Source organism: Taudactylus pleione, unplaced genomic scaffold (assembly GCF_031769625.1).
Source record: "Taudactylus pleione unplaced genomic scaffold, aTauple2 ptg000502l, whole genome shotgun sequence".
NCBI classification, from domain to species: domain Eukaryota; kingdom Metazoa; phylum Chordata; class Amphibia; order Anura; family Myobatrachidae; genus Taudactylus; species Taudactylus pleione.
This window is the reverse complement of record NW_028284904.1, coordinates 363,805-383,392: the sequence shown is the minus strand read 5'-3', so window position 1 is coordinate 383,392 and position 19,588 is coordinate 363,805. Positions and strand designations below refer to the sequence as shown.

Sequence of the window (19,588 nt, the reverse complement as noted above, 5' to 3'; positions counted from 1 at the left end):
ACCACACTATACAACTATTTGAATATTGGCAAAACTCATACTTGCCAACTCTCCCTCATTGTGCAGGAAACTCCCCGAAATAGTAGCAATCTCCCTGTCTCCCTGAAGAGTCTAGCAATCTCCCTCATTTCATCCTTACCCCCATTATGAAGCTGTTATATTAAAAAACAGAGATATATACATTCAAATGGGATCATTAGTGTCATTTCCTTGCATTGGTTATTATAAGGCACAATGGGCCTGATTCAGACCCACTCGCGAGCGGCTGTCCGCTCGCAAGTGGGTCGATGGTCTGCACTGAGCATGCGCACGACGGAGGGAGCTCCGTCGTGCGCATGCGCCAGACGCGACGAGCGAAGGACTTTCCTTCGCTCGTTGTGTCTGATCAAAGGGGGTGTGCTGTCGATGTTGATTGACAGCACGCCCCCTTTGGTGGGCATGCCGGGGGCGTGCCTCCCTGACGGGGGCGTTCCCAAGGGACTAGTGATGTCACTAGTGATGTCAGTGGGAGTGATTTTGGCTCTGATAGAGCCAAAATCACTCCGGGCCTCGCGGTTGAAAACCTCAACCGCAGGCTCCGGCTTGCAGTGGCGATGGTCACGACCATCGCGGCCATCAAACTGCACGCTCGTATAGGCTGTGGGTGGTGACCCACAGCTATACGAGCGTCCAGGAGGACGCTCCATAATTGTGGAGGGCGGCCCTCATTCAGAGCGTGCGCTCTGCTCAGAGCGTACGGCTCTGAATGAGGGCCAATGATCCCTATGAATTTCTGAAAAGTATTAGTGTGTTTTCATCTACAAACAGATCTTTTTGGGCTGGTTTACATTTGGATGTAAGTCAGGTTTAAGACACACGTCTCAGATTTGTCAGTACACGCCCACTGTAACACGCGCTCATAGGTGCTGCTTTCACAATCTCCCTGAAATTCTTTTTCAAAAGTAGGTAAGTATGGCAAAACTATCACCTGAAAAATTGGCAAATTCATCTAGATCCCAATAAATTCTTCTCTCTAGGGAGATGTCTTCTCAAGGTTTTTGTTTAAATTCATGTTGTTGAATTGATCATCTGAATCTTTGCAATTGCATGTATCCATTTTTTTTTGCTGAGATTTAAATTTGTGCTGACCACGTGGATGATCGCAGTCTGAGGCTCGAATGTAATAGCCTGCGAGTTGCTGGATTCAAAGCGGCGATTTTTGAAATGGCAGAAAACCAGGTTTTAAATTTAGTGGCTAAATCACCAAATTCTCACTGCTGCCCACAAACTTGGATTTGGGCCTGAATGTCAATCGCAGAGCAGCAAGGCCATTGACGCTCCTCATTGTCCGAAAATGTGTGTCACTGTCCTTATATACAGCTTGGGAGGTGGATAGAGGAAGTGCAGTGTATGCATGAAACATCGGGGGTAGGGAGCACACCTGCAGGGTGGGGGGGTTGGAGGTTGGGATTGAGATTTGCCAGGGCCGTAACTAGAGTGGTGCGACATGTGCCACCGCACAGGGCACCGCAGGCAGGGGGCGCTGTTGGGGCCTGTCAATTTACAATTTTCTGCTTATAATCATTCTCACTTGTAGCTTTCTTTTCCTTTATCCCTGGCATCTCCTGGCCGCCCCTATCACCTCTCCGTCACTGTTTTGCAGTGACACCTGGATAACAGTGGTAAATCTGGATCGGTACCCCTTCTTTATCATACCGGACAAATCAGATTTGTCATGCCCCTTCCCCATGAGGCCACACCCCTTTCTCAGACGAGCATCTTATGTCCCTTTTAAAAAATAAGGGAGGCGCCAGTGCTCTTTCTGGTCCAGGGCACCAAAAAGTCTAGTTACGGCTCTGAGCTTTGCTACAGCTGCAAAACAGTGACCGCCTTCAAGAAGTAAAAAATACCCTACAAGCACTAAAGTCATTTACTGTAGTCACCGGAATTTCAGGGATACTCATGAGTTTGGGGAAGTTTTCCAGGCTCCCTGGCTCCTGGGATAGTGGGCAACTCTCCTGCATGGGGAAAGTGGGTAGTACAAGGGGCTTGATGGCTCAATACGCTATGAATTAATTCAACATGGACCCACCCCTGAGCTGTAATTCCGTGAATCACAAAGTCAAAAATAAAACAAAAAAGTAAATAGCAATGTAAAAAATACAATAATAAACAACAAAGTAAGAAATTCTGTGCCGGATAATAACTAAAAAGCCCCGCCATGCATGGTAAGACAGTGATAAGTAACCTGGTGCGCATCAGGAGCTGCTTTGGGTGTTCCTCAAACCTTCTAAAGTGCCACATACTACCCAAATCTGACAATAGAACAGGAAGGAGCTGGTGGCAACAAGTGAGGCCAGGGGGCCGAATGCTACCCTAGTTGCTCATCGCAGTCATAAGAGATCCATCTACTCTATCCGTGTGCTGAATCTCGCCAACTTAGTGTGTTAAAAAAATTAAGATATATAACATCCCCCCTTACGGGCTGGAATTGTGACGTCTTCCAGAGTGTAAGCATATGGGCAGTAATGATGGGATTTTAATGGTCTACATATAAATGCAATTAAATTACAGCTATAGACTCTGGCTTTTTGACAACCCTTTAATTTTAGATGAAATCACCAAATGTCAGAAGCAGTACTTTGGCATTTCACGGCGGTGACTGGTTTAATGAAAAAATAATGAGCTTAACTCTTACTAAACAGACAGAGTATATAAAATATACCAATTGTTCTTGCTATGAAAGAACAGAACCCGTTTCAAGCTGGTCTTATGGAACGGTTGCAGTTATCTTGGTCTTCTAAATAAAAGGTAGAGGAACTTGCGTTGTACGCCATCTTGGAAAGGTCGCTGTAGAAAGCATTATTTCAGCGGTGCCTGAGACTGAGCTTAAAGTAATATGACATATTGCGTGTTGATGGATGCCATTTTCTAACGTAAAAGTCTTGGAACAATATAATGCCTGCTAAGAATATGTATGTGTATATATATATATATATATATATATACACACACACACACACATATATACTGTATATGTATATCCACAAATGTCCTGCACTCTCATCAGGAGTGTGTTCTATGGGGGTGCACTCCAAGATCAGTCCGAGATCCAAATATATATGAGTGATATGTAGTGTTTCTGGAAGGAGGCACTCAATGGTGAGTGCCTCCTTCCAGAAACTCTGGATATCACACACACATAAATATATATAATAATATTTATACACATACAGCATACTTGCATACCCTCCCGATTTGGTCAGGAGCCTCCCAAAAATTGTGTGCCGCTCCCGACCTCCCGGGAAGGCAGACAATCCTCCCAGCTGCCGCCCACCCCTCCTTGCCCTCCCCCAATTACCTTTAAAGCACCCGCAGTGGGGGGGGGGCGGTGACGCCATTCGTGCGTTTTCCCGCCACCCCCACTCCGCCCACAAATACCCATCGTCTGACCGGCCCTGCCTCCTTTTGCTGGCCACTCCCCCCCTGTCATGCCGATCTGGCTGCCCCCTCCTGGAAGGGGCAGCCAGAAAGTCGGCAAGCCTGACATACAGACAAAAAAAATTGGACACTGACAGCAAATAGATCAACAATATTTTATTGACGTCTGTACTTTCTAGTTCCATCACCTTCAGTGATTACTACAGACACCCTTCATAGCCAACTGTCCACAAGTCCCTGGACAGCAGCAGGCGGTATGTTCTCCCATTCCGCCTTATGTACAGTGATCAGCTGTCACACTGAAGAAGGTTGAATCGGCCTAGAATGCACCCAGCGCTCCAATTCATCCCAGAGGTTCTCAGTAGGACTCTGAGCTGGTCAGTCCATCCTGGTTACCGAATTTTCTGTATACAAGTCCAGTGTCACCCTGGAAACATGACAGGTGACATTGTATTCCTGATAAAAACATTCATTGTTTCCATAGAAACATGGGCCTCCCTACAAAGTGTTCTTGTCAAAATTGCCACATTAGTGGCCATTTGGAACTCGTGTGCAATGGTATGCATGGAACTTGAGCAGGAGTGTCCGATCACTTTTGTCTAGGGGTGTGCACCGGCCACTTTTCGTGTTTTGTGTTTTGGTTTTGGATCTGGATCTTTCTTCGTGTTTTGGATCTGGATTGGTTTTGCCAAAACCACCCTTCCGTGTTTTGGGTTCTGGGTTTTGTGTTTTGGATCTGTATTTTTTTTTAAAAAAGCATAAAAACAGCTAAAATCACAGAATTTGTTGGTTTCTCTGCTCCTATGCTATTATTAACCTCAATAACCTTAATTTCCACTCATTTCCAGTCTATTCTGAACACCTCACACCTCACAATAGTGTTTTCATGTCCAAAAGGTTGCACCGAGGTAGCTGGATGACTATGCTAAGCGACACGAGTGGGCGGCACAAACACGTGACCCATCTAGGAGTGACACTGCAGTGGCAGACAGGATGGCAGTTAGAAAAACTAGGCCCCAAACTGTACATAATGCAAAGAAAAAAAAGAAGTGCAAGATGGAATTGTCCTTGGGCCCTCCCACCCACTCTTATGTTGTATAAACAGGACATGCACACTTTAACAAATCAATCATTTCAGCGCCAGGGTCTGCCACACAACTGTGGCTGAAATGATTGGTTCGTTTGGGCCCCCACAAAACAAGCTGGCAATTAATGTGTCCCTGCACAAACTGGCTCTACGGAGGCAAGATGTCATCCTCATCCTCCTCATCCACCGATTCCTCACCCTCTTCAGTGTGTACATCCTCATCCTCACAAAGTATTAACTCGTCCCCACTTGAATCCACCACCACAGGTCCCTCTGTACCTTCTGGAGGCTGGTCTCCCTGGAAGAGCTGATAATTCATTTTGATGAACATCATCTTCTCCACATTCTGTGGAAGCAACCTCCTACGCCTTTCGCTGACAAGGTTCCCGGCTGCACTAAACACTCTTTCGGAATACACACTGGAGGGGGGGCAACTCAGGTAAAATAGAGCCAGCTTGTACAGGGGCCTCCAAATTGCCTCTTTTTCCTGCCAGTACAGGTATGGACTGTCTGACATGCCTACTTGGATGCTGTCACCGATGTAATCCTCCACCATTCTGTCAATGGTGACAGTATCATATGCAGTGACAGTAGACATGTCAGAAATTGTTGCCAGGTCCTTCAGTCCGGACCAGATGTCCAACCTTGGTCCTGCCTGCCCTGCATCACCGCCAGCGGGTTGCTTAGGATACCTAAGTTTTTTCCTGGCAGCCCCAGTTGCGGGAGAAAATGAAGAAGGAGCCGTTGACGTGTCACGTTCCGCTTCAGCTGACAGTGTGTTCACCAGCAGGTCTTTGCACCTCTGCAGGCTTGTGTCGGCCGGAAAGAGAGACACCACATAGGCTTTAAACCTAGGATCAAGTACGGTGGCCAAAATGTAGTGGTCTGATTTCAACAGATTGACCACCCTGGAATCCTGGCAAAGCGAATGAAGGGCTTCATCCACAAGTCCCACATGCCGAGCGGAATCGCTCCGTCTTAGCTCCTCCTTCACTTTCTCCAGCTGCTTCTGCAAAAGCCTGATGAGGGGAATGACCTGACTCAAGCTGGCTGTGTCTGAACTGACTTCACGTGTGGCAAGTTCGAAGGGCTGGAGAACCTTGCACAACATGGAAATCATTCTCCACTGTGCTTGAGTCAGGTGCATACCCCCTCCTTTGCCTATGTCATAGGTGGATGTATAGGCTTGTATGGCCTTTTGCTGCTCCTCCATCCTCTGAAGCATATAGAGGGTTGAGTTCCACCGCGTCACAACCTCTTGCTTCAGGTGATGGCGGGGTAGGTTCAAGAGTGTTTGCTGGCGCTCCAGTCTTCGGCACGCAGTCGCTGAATGGCGAAAGTGGCCAGAAATTTTTCGGGCCACCCAAAGCGTCTCCTGCACGCCCCTGTCGCTTTTCAGAAAATTCTGCACCACCAAGTTTATTGTGTGAGCAAAACATGGGACGTGCTGGAATTTGCCCAGATGTAATGCCCGCACAATATTGGTGGCGTTGTCAGATATCACAAATCCCCAGGAGAGTCTAAGTGGGGTAAGCCACTGGGCGATGATTTCCCTCAGTTTCTCTAAGAGGTTGTCGGCGGTGTGCCTCTTACTGAAACCGGTGATACACAGCGTAGCCTGCCTTGTAACGAGCTGGCGTTTCTGAGATGCTGCTACTGGTGACGCTGCTGCTGTTGCTGCGTAAGGTGATACATCTACCCAGTGGGCTGTCACAGTCATATAGTCCTTAGTCTGCCCTGTTCCACTTGTCCACATGTCCGTGGTTAAGTGGACATTGTGTACAACGGCATTTTTCAGGACACTGAGGACACTTTTTCTGACGTTTCTGTACAGTCTCGGTATCGCCTGCCTAGTGAAGTGGAATCTAGACGGGATTTGGAACCGGGGACACACTACCTCCATCAATTGTCTAAATCCCACTGCACTAATGGCGGATACCGGACGCACGTCTAACACCAACATAGCAGTCAAGGCCTCAGTTATACGTTTTGCTTCAGGATGACTGCTGTCGTACTTCATCCTCCTCGCTAAGGACTGTTGGAGGGTCAATTGTTTAGTAAAAGTAGTGGTGTTCCTACTTCCTCTCTGGGATGATGAACGACTCCCAGCAGCAGCAACAGCAGCAGCGGCAGCAGTAGGCGTAGCAATGCAGGATCCTCCAGAGGAATCCCGGATAGGAGAGTCAGTCATGCCAGTGACATGGCCTGCAGGACTACTTCCGATCCTGACTAAGGAGGAAATTGACGAGGAGGGAGTTGACGGTGTGGTTTGCAGGCGCTTGGATACAACAGGACAACGGGATTTAGGTGTCCCTGGACTGCTTACGGTCTTAGCCAAAGTTTCTGAACTTGACAGTAACTTTTTATGAACGCGCTGCAGGTGCCGTATAAGGGAGGATGTTCCTAGGTGGTTGACGTCCCTACCCCTACTTATTTCACCTTTACATATGGTACATATGGCAAGACAGTTGTTGTCCGGATTTGGATAGAAATATTGCCAGACCAAAGAGGTGGAATGTTTGGTCTTCTGCCCAGGCATGACCGTGATGGGCTTTTTCATCCCACGGACAACAACTGTCTCCCCCGGAGCCTGATTTAAACAAACCACATCACCATCAGAATCCTCCTCGCCAACTTCCTCCTCAGCGCCAGCTACACCAGTATCCTCATCCTGTTGTACTTCAACAGTGACATCTTCAATTTGCATATCAGCAAGTGGACTGTGGGTGCTCCTTTCAGCACTTGCAGGGGGCGTGCAAATGGTGGAAAGAGCCACCTCTTCCCGTCCAGTGCTGGGAAGGTCAGGCATCGCAACCACCACCACACTTGGACTCTCCTTGGGGATTTGTGATATCTTCTTAGAAAGCACAGTTCTTCGCTGTGCTTTTGCCAGCTTAACTCTTTTGATTTTTTTAGTGGGAGGAGGGCTTCCATCGTCATGTGAAGCTGAACCACTAGTCATGAACATACTAGGGATCGACCTTAACCGTTCCTTGCCACTCCGTGTCGTAAATGGCATATTGGCAAGTTTACGTTTCTCTTCAGCTGATTTAAATGTCTTTTTCAAGGTCATTTTCCTGAACTTTGCCATTTGGGATTGTATGTGCCCTCTACTATGACATTGGGCATCGGCCTTGGCAGACGACGTTGATGGCATGTTATCGTCTATGTCATGACTAGTGGCAGCAGCTTCAGCACTAGGAGGAAGTGGTTCTTGATCTTTCTCTATTTTATTTTTATCGGAGAAAGTTTGGTCCTCCATTTATGTTATATCGATTTGATATATACGTGCGGCTAAACACAGAAAATAATTTTTTTTTTGGTTTGGACTGGAGTGTACTTTCGGGGGTTACAGCACCCTTAACGGTCAAGCCAGCCGGCCCTTTACTTATGACACTTATGTGTGAGGGGATCTGTGCTAAGGGGAATCTGTGAGTGGGGGGGCAGGGGGATTCTGTGTGAGAGGGGAGATCTGTGCAAGTAGTGCCCTACTTGCACAGATTTACCCCTCACACAGATACCCCCCCCACACACACACACACACACAGATCCCCTTAGCAGAGATCGCCACACACATATCTCCCACTAGCACAAAAGATTCATATGTGGGTGTATGATAAGGTTCATGTATGTGTGCGTAAATCTGGCTACAACGCTTTCTGTCTTCATCTGTTGTTTTCTAAGTGGGGAAACCGCCCTGAATCCCACAAAAGATAGCAGAACAGTATAGAAGGCTGTTAGTCCTGGATTTTCCTAAAAGGTGTAAAATGGTCGATGATTACACTTTTCAATAATAATAAATAATATGACACAGCAAATGTATTTCAGCAAATACAAGTCTTTACAATAATTTGGGGTACATGAAATTGGCACTAATGTTATTTTTTATGTTTTAAAAAAACGATTGTTAAAAGTTGAAAAAGACCCATCCATTAAGTTCTCAGCAATTCAGCAACTCAACATACTCAACACACAGGCGCACGCTTGGCACTACTTTGTTGATGCACGTGCGGCTACTGCGCACACAATTCACAAACACAGAAAATAATTTTTTTTTTGGTTTGGACTGGAGTGTACTTTCGGGGGTTACAGCACCCTTAACGGTCAAGCCAGCCGGCCCTTTACTTATGACACAGGCGCACGCTTGGCACTACTTTGTTGATGCACGTGCGGCTACTGCGCACACAATTCACAAACACAGAAAATAATTTTTTTTTTTGTTTGGACTGGAGTGTACTTTCGGGGGTTACAGCACCCTTAACGGTCAAGCCAGCCGGCCCTTTACTTATGACACAGGCGCACGCTTGGCACTACTTTGTTGATGCACGTGCGGCTACTGCGCACACAATTCACAAACACAGAAAATAATTTTTTTTTTGGTTTGGACTGGAGTGTACTTTCGGGGGTTACAGCACCCTTAACGGTCAAGCCAGCCGGCCCTTTACTTATGACACAGGCGCACGCTTGGCACTACTTTGTTGATGCACGTGCGGCTACTGCGCACACAATTCACAAACACAGAAAATAATTTTTTTTTGGTTTGGACTGGAGTGTACTTTCGGGGGTTACAGCACCCTTTAACGGTCAAGCCAGCCGGCCCTTTACTTATGACACAGGCGCACGCTTGGCACTACTTTGTTGATGCACGTGCGGCTACTGCGCACACAATTCACAAACACAGAAAATATATTATTTTTTTAGCACTTGGGGGGAGCACCCCTGATGGACAGAGCACCCCCTGGACAACACTACAGCACTCCTTTAGGACTGGGACACTGCACAGGACTTTGGAGTGGACACAGCCCCTATGGAGAACTGACTGCACAACACAGTCCAGCCAGCCCCTATGGACTTTGAAGTAGTGGACACAGCCCCTATTAACAACAGCAGCACAGCACAACACAGCCAGCCCCTATGGACTTTGAAGTAGTGGACAACAGCAGCACTACACTACACTACACTACACAGCCCTAACTCCCACCCTCCCTCTTCACTGTCCACAGCCGAGTGAGAAAATGGCGCCGACGCGGGTACCTTATATAGGATCCAAAACCCGCGAGACTCGGAAGGCGGGATGATGACGTTTTGCCTCGATTTCAGATCCGAGTCAGGCGGGAAAAGTCGAGCCTGACTCGGATCAGACTCGGATCGGGGGGGTTCGGGGGGGTTCGGATTTCAGAAATCCGAACCCGCTCACCCCTACTTTTGTCTACATAGGGTAATATATATATATATATATATATATATATATATATATATATATATATATAGTGTCAAGAATCACATAGACTGGGTAAAATTCATCTGTAGCTTTAATTGCTCACCACAGGCAGGTACACAGGATATGGCAGTTTTACAGGCAAGATGTCATACAAAGTCTTCCAATACAGCAATATTTATTCAGAGGACTTGCAGGTCCAAGAACCCTAACACTAGTCACCCCCCCAGCCTATAAGCTTAGCGCCTATTTCACCGTCAGGCTCCGTTTCCCCAGTGTCTCTGCAGTTCTTAAACCAACTTCACACAGGTGTCTGTAATCAGTATCCTTTCCAGGCACTGATTGAGGCAACACCTGAACTGGACATTTACACAATCCCAATGCCTTTGCTCTGCCGAACCTGGGAGATCTGGATATTCCACACTTACTTCATGTGGAATTATGCTTACCCTGTCACAATAAATATATATATATATATATATATATACATACATATACACACATATATACACAGGTTGAGTCTCCCATATAAGTGATAATTAGGGTTTGGAGTAGAGTTTACAAATTCTACTCCAATTGCCCTGTAGTAACTTTAGGTGATACTAAAATAATGTGAAAAGGATGTGAAAACACCCTTTTTCACTTTATTTTAGTAAAAATAATGTTAATAAATAGAGCCCCAAGAGGGGAATGTATCAAACTTTCTAGATGACAAATGGAGAAGTTCCCCAAAGTAACCAATCAGCTTCTAGCTATCATTTATCAAGTGTGTTGTATAAAATAGGTACAAGCTGATTGGTTGCTATGGACAATAACTCCTCTATAGAAGGTTTGATACATCTCCCCCAAGTGCCCTTAGAACTGCAGAGAATGCTCACATTTTGCACATATTCCATTCAGACTCTATTGTTGACCTCTCATTTGTTTTGCAGTAATGCAAGCAGCAGGCCGTGAGATCGGAAGCTCAGTCACGCCACTAACAGAAACTAGCTCCATCCATAAATAAATGACTACCAGTCATCATGTCGAATAAAGTCATTCCACCTCTTATTTTCTGTATTTGTGTTGTACTGTAAAATACACGTGGAGGACAGTGATCCTGCTTTCATGCAGGTGTCAGGATTGAGTGGTCCTAGGTGGTTCCCCTATCTCCCTACACCTACCTTCTCCCTGCACTCACGCATCCGCAGATGGTTTTTATAGTTAAGTAAACAAGGTAGTATGGCCGGGGAGTGCGTGGAAGAGGGGCAGAGTAAAGGGCTGGGTAGTAGTATTTATCAAACGCTGTAATTGAGTCATAGTTTAGGTGAGAACCGAAGAGTTACAAAAATAATGTAAAGTAAACTGCAGTCCGTGGGGCCCATTCAATTTGCGGGTGATGCCCGCTATGTGCCATTGCAGTGGCATTGGAATGCCAGCAGCGGCACATTAAATCGCCTGCCCGTTTTCGTCCAAAACTTACGTATGTTTTTCTGCAGCCCCATACGGGGCCGTTCAAAAATATACGTGATTTGGGGGCTACCATAAGTGCAGTATATGCTCGCACTAGACTGCGGGCAAGACCGTCATAGCTGGCATCGCCCAAAGTTGAAACGACCCCTATAAGTTTTCCCTCTAAAAATATATTTTTTTCATCTTTAATTCGCAACCTCAGCGGCCAGATATTCTATATCTGTGTATACTAAAGTGTTACTAAAGGGTTACAGATTATTTTGTGCACCCTCATTGTGTCACGCATAGACATCACGGAGACGAGACTCATCCTAGATGATTATATATTCATTGACACTGAGCCACAAAAACAAAACAAAAAAAAGGCAAAATAAAAAAAATAACACAAGTGGGAATAGCTGACGGCGTTCAAATGTCTCATCTACATTAGTGTGGTCAAACAACTCAAAACAATCCTGTGCGCTTTAGGGAATATTGGGTAGATTTGTAAACCGGAGCATGTCGTTTGGTGCTAGCTAATTGAATTTACAGCAGCACTGACAAATCTTTTTGCAGGATCTGCTCGTTCTAGGGCTGCACACCATCAGCATTTATCTGTAACACTATAGCAAGCCTGTCCTTTTCAAAAACACTCATTGTTTTTCGCAGTGACTAATGGTAATAAAAAAAAAATAATAATAGTTCGCAAACATCAATAGTGATAAAACAATAAGTAAACTTTTTTCCAAAAATTGTCTCCAACAGCACGATAGTGACTCCTTAATCTTCCTCAATCCTTATGGCTTCCATAAGAGATAGGGCCTGATTCAGAAATGTACTCTACGCCGATCTTTTCGCAGTTCAGCGATTATCGTCTGTCCGTGCGTCCACATTATTGTAGTCGCTCACAGTGAGCATATATTCGCAGTGCGATTGACAGGAAGCTCATGGGGTTGGTAACCGGGAGTGTCGACTAAAAACAGCGCGTGGCGACCATTTCGGGGGCGTGTCACATCCTGTGTCAGCGATCCTGTGCGCAGTAAACATGGATCCAGCGTCTCATTTCCCACAGTCATTTTGTGCGGTCATAGAGGACTGCAAACATCTTATACCCCTTTTCCACCAAAATCCCGGGTCTGACCCGGGATGTAGAACACGGTTCCAAGATGGGCCAGACCTGGGATTTACCCCCATTTCCAAAGCGGCGCCAATCACTGGGTAGGCGCCAATCACACTGCCCACGTGTGCAGTGCCGACGCTTGGAGATGATGTTATCACTAAGCGCCAGACATTCCAGCTCTCCCCTGAACGCCGGAGCGGACCTGTGACCAGGGGTAGGGTCCTTCCCGGCTGGGAGTCCTTTCAGGAGACTGTGATGTCACAGCTGTCACCGGGGAGACAGGCAGGAAGAGATTACAGCGGGGATGGAGTAAAAACCAGAACGGTCCGGACCATACGGGAAGGCTGTAATCTCTCCCTCCCCGGTGACAACTGTCGCACAGGCAGCTTCCAAATCCCACCCAGTCAACGTGCTGCAAACTGGTCTCGGGTTGGAAGACCCAGGTAACCCGCTTCCACTGAGCCCGATCAGGGTTTTGCCTGCTAACAACCCTGCTCGATAGCCAGGAAGAAATCCCAGGTCAATCGACCCGGTATTTTTTCCTAGGAGCCTTTTCCGCTGAGCCACTACCCGGGTTGACACGACAATAACCCGGGTATTTTGGGGAGTGGAAAAGGGGTATAACAATCCGCGACTGTTGCTGCGTCTTTGCACGCGGATGCTTGGATTTGCCAAGATACCAGTGGGCATCCAAATACAGGGACGGCTCTTGGGGCGTTCGACCAGTGCGGTACCACCCCATAGAGGGCGCACCGCTACCAATCGTTCCAATTTCAGCGGGACAGTCCTGTTTTTCGGTCACTGTCCCACAGTTCCACCCGCGGGCCAAAGTGTCCCACAGAGCGCGGTGGTGCTGGCAAAGCTGAATGGATGTGTCCATTCAGTGCTGGGGGCAGCCCAGCTGCTGATGGAGTGCTGGGCTTGCCCCCAGCCTGACGTGAAACGGGAGGCGTGCCATACAGGCATGCCCCCAAGTAACATCATGCAGGGGGTGTGGCCTATGTAAATTAAAACACACCCCTTTGGGACGCACACAGTGGGGAGTAACAGGCGCCGTCCTGTTCTTGCACTGGGCGTGGCTCCTCCTGGAGCCGGCCCTGTCTCAATACATATCCCAGCGGCACCGACATTTGCATATATGTGCACAGCAGCTGTATAGTGGATTGCAGCTACGCTGAATCAGGCTGATAGTACAGTAGATGTAAATAATGTAGTCACAGGTGCAATGTACTAGAGTCCGCTATAGCACAAGCAGCAGGAAATGGCACTGTACATTCTCACAGCTGTCGCTGACACTTTTCATTTTTTTTTCAATTATATTTAAAAAGCCCAGAAAATAAGAGCAGATTGTCAGACACATCCATTATATGTAGGATAAGATTCATTTTATTTTTAAGTTAATCTGTACCAGGGGTGGACGTGCAGTTGTTGCAGCTGCTGTGATGCACCAGAAACAGTAGCATTAAAAAATTATATTTAGAAAGACAAATGAAATGAACAGTTTATATCAGTGTTGGCTAACCTTGACACTCCAGCTGTTGTGGAACTATATATCCCAGCATGCCCTGCCACAGTTTTAGCATGCCCTAATAGCAAAAACTGTAGCAGTGCATGCTGGGTTATGTAGTTCCATAACAGCTGGAGTGTCAAGGTTAGCCAACACTGGTTTATATGGTTCTTGTTGGTGTCTCAGCTGGCACTGGTATCCGATTGCACCTGCACTAGTTCCACAATCTCTTGCATTACCATAAGGTAGTAGGCTAAACCAGGGTAATGCCAGGGACATGCAGTCAGGGAGGCAGAGGATGCTCTCATACTCCCTCTCAGACTGCAGAGTTGTGACTATAAAAATGTTTAAAATAATACAAAGAAGATATTTATGCCTTAGAAATATCTTCTGGGTGTGTTATAAGAGACAGACAGTAATTAGTTAGACAATGTCTAGATAGACACCAGATGTTAGACAATCAATAGTTAGACAGGGAAAAAAGTTAGACACAAACAAAAGTTAGGCACATTAAAGTTAGACATGTAAAAAGTTCGACAGGTCTAAAAGGTCGACAGGGTCAAAAGTTCAACATGAAAATGGTCAACACAAAAATGGTCGACAATTATTATTATTTTTTTCTTCGTTTTTTGGCCCTAATCTTCACCATAACCCTACCCTTGGTGCCTAACCCTAATTCTCCCTCCTGGTGCCTAAACCTAACCGTCTGGGTAAGTGCCTAACCGTGGGGTTAAGTGCCTAACCCTAACTCTCCAGTAAGTGCCTAACCCTAACTCTCCAGTAAGTGCCTAACCCTAAAAAAAAAAAATTTTTTTTTAAATGTATCGACCATTTTTGTGTCGATCTTTTTTCATGTCGAACTTTTGACCCTGTTGATCTTTTTACATGTCTAACTTTAGTGTGTCTGACTTTTGTCTGTGTCGAACTTTTATCCTTGTCTAACTATTAACTGTCTAACATCTGGTGCCTATCTAGACATTGTCTAACTAATTACTGTCTAAGTCTATAGTCCGGAACCCAATTGGCATATGCAGGCAGAGGAAACACAAAGAAGAAAAAGGTGAGGAAGGTTCTCTGCTAGGAGGAGATCTGTGTGTGTGTGGGGGGGGGAAATCTTTTGTGCCAGTGGGAGACATGTGTGAGGGGATCTGTGCTAAGGGGAATCTGTGAGTGGGGGGGCAGGGGGATTCTGTGTGAGAGGGGAGATCTGTGCAAGTAGTGCCCTACTTGCACAGATTTACCCCTCACACAGATACCCCCCCCCACACACACACACACACACAGATCCCCTTAGCAGAGATCGCCACACACATATCTCCCACTAGCACAAAAGATTCATATGTGGGTGTATGATAAGGTTCATGTATGTGTGCGTAAATCTGGCTACAACGCTTTCTGTCTTCATCTGTTGTTTTCTAAGTGGGGAAACCGCCCTGAATCCCACAAAAGATAGCAGAACAGTATAGAAGGCTGTTAGTCCTGGATTTTCCTAAAAGGTGTAAAATGGTCGATGATTACACTTTTCAATAATAATAAATAATATGACACAGCAAATGTATTTCAGCAAATACAAGTCTTTACAATAATTTGGGGTACATGAAATTGGCACTAATGTTATTTTTTATGTTTTAAAAAAACGATTGTTAAAAGTTGAAAAAGACCCATCCATTAAGTTCTCAGCAATTCAGCAACTCAACATACTGATACTGATACTGTACATGTCCCTTTGGAAAAAACACAAAACCATTGGCCATATTTTACTAAACCCATACAGATGCATTATCATTCATGGGTTGTGGTGGAGTCCTTAAAATCAGGACTTTTCACCTGCTCATGGAGGTGTGCACAAAACAGTGACGTGCGGTGAGGTAAATGGCTGGGGAGGCACTGGCAGTGACGTGCGGTGAGGTAAATGGCTGGGGAGGCACTGGCAGTGACGTGCGGTGAGGTAAATGGCTGGGGAGGCACTGGCAGTGACGTGCGGTGAGGTAAATGGCTGGGGAGGCACTGGCAGTGACGTGCGGTGAGGTAAATGGCTGGGGAGGCACTGGCAGTGACGTGCGGTGAGGTAAATGGCTGGGGAGGCACTGGCAGTGACGTGCGGTGAGGTAAATGGCTGGGGAGGCACTGGCAGTGACGTGCGGTGAGGTAAATGGCTGGGGAGGCACTGGCAGTGACGTGCGGTGAGGTAAATGGCTGGAGAGGCACTGGCAGTGACGTGCGGTGAGGTAAATGGCTGGGGAGGCACTGGCAGTGACGTGCAGTGAGGTAAATGGCTGGGAAGGCACTGGCTAGTTTCAGAGCCGGATTTACAGATACATATATCAACTGGAGGGTTCATGTGGGCATTATACAAAGGTGCAGCATTATATAGTGTAGTGCTGGAAATTTGGTGAGTTTCGATCAGGGATGTGCGGAATAGGTAGACAGGGGAGGCAGCGCCTCACCTACCATACACTTTGTACACCAGAGTTTTGACTATAAAATGATTAGAATAATACAAATGAGATATTTATAATATTTTCTTTACATTTTTCTTAGAATTTTTATAGTCAAAACTCTGGAGTATACCTAATGGTGCATACGCACGGTCAGATTTGTTGTCAGATATGAACGATAACGATTTAAAAAATCTTTCAATCATCCATATCTGAAAGAAAATCTGACATGTGAACCTGCAACGATGATCAGTGAGCGTCCCCGCATGTCAGATAATGATATCTGACATCGTATGTGTTTGCAGCAGGCTTGCCTACCCTCCCGATTTGGCCGGGAGCCTCCCGATTTTCGGGTACCGCTCCCGGCCCCCAGGAAAGGCAGGCAAGCCTCCCGGAAGCCGGCATCCCTCCCTACCCCCCGCAGAGTTAGTATCAAACCCCCTGCAGCGGGGGGGCCACAGTGTCGCGATTCGCGCTGAATCGCGTCATCATGGCCCCGCCCCCTGCTTCACAATGCCGAAAATGATGGCATTGTGAAGAGGGGGTGGGGCCACGATGACGTGATCATGTGGCTCCGCCCCCAAATGTGATGTCATAGCCGGGCACGCCCACCGCCGTTAGGCGACAATCAGCTCCATCCCGGAAGGAGAGAACTGATTGTCGGCAAGTATGGTTTGCAGTCAGATTTTGACGATTTCATTTATTTTAATACTGTCTGAAATCGATCAAGTCGTTCATCGTACATCTGACAGATCTGAGCGTGTGTATGCACATAAGTATGACAGGAAAGGCTCTACCTCACCTTACCATACATCACTGCCCCCCCCGGTTTTGTAGCGATAATTGTTTGCGAATTGGATTCAACACAAATTTCTAAATCCTAATTGAATTGTCCACTTCGGGCCTGATGGGCAGATTTACACAAACGCACACAAGCAGCGCTGCAAATCCGTCCATCTCAGATGCAAACGCAGAAGGAGGTGTCAGACCCCCCGCATTGGCAAACCCTGCGCGGCGACTGACACCACATGCTGGGGTCACCATCGCTGATGCTTCCCACAGACTGGCCGCCGCCTGGTCACGCAAGAGGCCAGAAATCTGCATCTGCCAACCCATTTTTGAGGCGCGCCGAGACCAGTGCCAGACGCAGCTTCACTGGCCCCGACTGCGTGACTTTCATGGCCATCCCGAGTAACTCGAGGGACACCCAGATGGGCGATGTTCACGCAAGTGATCTGATGGCCGCACACTCGGACGCAGCAGCGGATCACAGAAGCCAGCAGGAGGTCGTCTATTTACACAAGACGCCTCCTACGGCATTAGCTTATCATTGCACAGCCACGGCGTACAAAGTGGCAGCTCCTGCGCAATAGCCCCCGTCATTGGATCAGGCCCAATAACAAGCTCATCTCATACGTATTAGCAAACCGTATTTTTAGCGGCAGCTTCCCTTAAGGGAACGTTATAATTGATCGCGGCTAAAAATAAATGACACAGATCCCTCCCATTATATTGTATGCCGCTGTCATCAAAAAAATAGAGTTGCTTAGTGTTCAGTATCGGCACCCGTGCTAAGGCCGCAATTGCTCTCTCCGTGTAATAGGCAGCCAGAGACTGACAGGAAAAGTAATGTCCTTGGCATCTGCTGTGATTTATACAACAGTGTAATGCAAGCAAAGGCCGCACGTCACTTATTATTTCAGGACAAGATGACAGCTTGGAGAAATGGAGGGAGGAGGCCGCTCTGTGTAATCAATCTGTGCCCATAGTTTGATAGCTGGTGTTTATTTCTTCATCTATTGTTTTCTAAGCTCTAGCTACACAGTGGCATTCTAACCATAGACATATATTACACACACCGTCCATCTTATTTCATCTGCATAAACTTGATGACTGTAATGTGGGAGCTATGCAGTTCTGTTGTTGGAGGGACATGATGCTATATAATGCTGCCATTGCTCAATTAGCCAGTGCATACTGTATATTACTCTTAGGGGTAAATTTATTAAAGTGAGAGTTTTTAGAAGTGGAGATGTTGCCCGTAGCAACCAATCAGATTCTAGCTATTATCTTCTAGAACAGGGGTCAGGGAACTTTTACCCCAAAATATATTTAGATACGCCGACGTTACCCCCTTGATTTGAAAGGAAGGAAATCCTATAGTAGTGTCCCCATATAATGCCCCTGTAGTAGTGCCCCCATAGTTATGCCCCTGTAGCAGTGCCCCCATATAATGCCCCTGTAGTAGTGCCCCCATAGTTATGCCCCTGTAGTAGTGCCCCCATAGTTATGCCCCTGTAGTAGTGCCCCCATAGTTATGCCCGTGTAGTAGTGCCCCTGTAGTAGTGCCCCCCTAGTTATGCCCCTGTAGTAGTGCCCCCCTAGTTATGCCCCTGTAGTAGTGCCACCATATAATGCCCCTGTAGTAGTGCCCCATAGTAATGCCCCCTGTAGTAGTGCCCACATATAATGCCCCTGTAGTTGTGCCACCATATAACGCCCCTGTAGTAGTGCACCCATAGTTATGCCCCCTGTAGTAGTGCCCCCATATAATGCCCCTGTAGTAGTGCCCCCCTAGTTATGCCCCTGTAGTAGTACCACCATATAATGCCCCCGTAGTAGTGCCCCCATATAATGCCCCTGTAGTAGTACCCCCTAGTTATGCCCTTGTAGTAGTGCCCCCATATAATGCCCCTGTAGTAGTGCCCCCATATAGTGTCCCTGTAGTAGTGCCGCCATATAATGCCCCTGTATTAGTGCCCCCATATAGTGTCCCTGTAGTAGTGCCCCCATATAATGCCCCTGTAGTAGTGCCCCCATATAGTGTCCCTATAGTAGTGCCCCCATATAATGCCCCTGCAGTAGTGCCCCCATATAATGCCCCTGTAGTGCTGCTTGTACATCCGCCACCGTCCTGTCCGCCCGGCTGCTCCTCGGAACTATGGGAGACATGTCATGACGTCTCTCCCATAGTGCGCATGGGGAGAGGCGGAAGCTGGAGTTCAGAAGAGAACTCCAGCCTCCGGCGGCGCTGCAGGGAAGGAGCCGGGCGTCAGGTTTAGAGCCTCCCTGCGGCACAGCCGGGCATGCATATGAAGCATGCCCGGCTGTCCGTCCATTACCCCAAGGAATTTTATTTTTACCCCATGTGGGGTAATTTACCCCTGTTCCCCAACCACTGTTCTAGAAGGTGCTAGTAAAATGTCAAGTAGAATCTGATTGGCTGCTATGGGCAACATCTCTATTTCTAAAAACTCTCACTTTGGTAAATATACTCCTTACTGTATTAATCCTTGTTACTGTACATATAAGTACTAAACACACATGCAATCTTTTATTAAAGTAGAAGGTGACATCAAGGTGGAAG

General features: G+C 46.9%; 1 protein-coding gene across 1 annotated transcript in view; it reads left to right on the top strand.

The window, feature by feature from the left end:
- The window catches only part of ZMAT4 (zinc finger matrin-type 4), a 577,993-nt gene that overhangs the window by 423,419 nt on the left and 134,986 nt on the right, over positions 1 to 19,588 (top strand). The gene's annotated exons all lie outside the window — the stretch shown is intronic.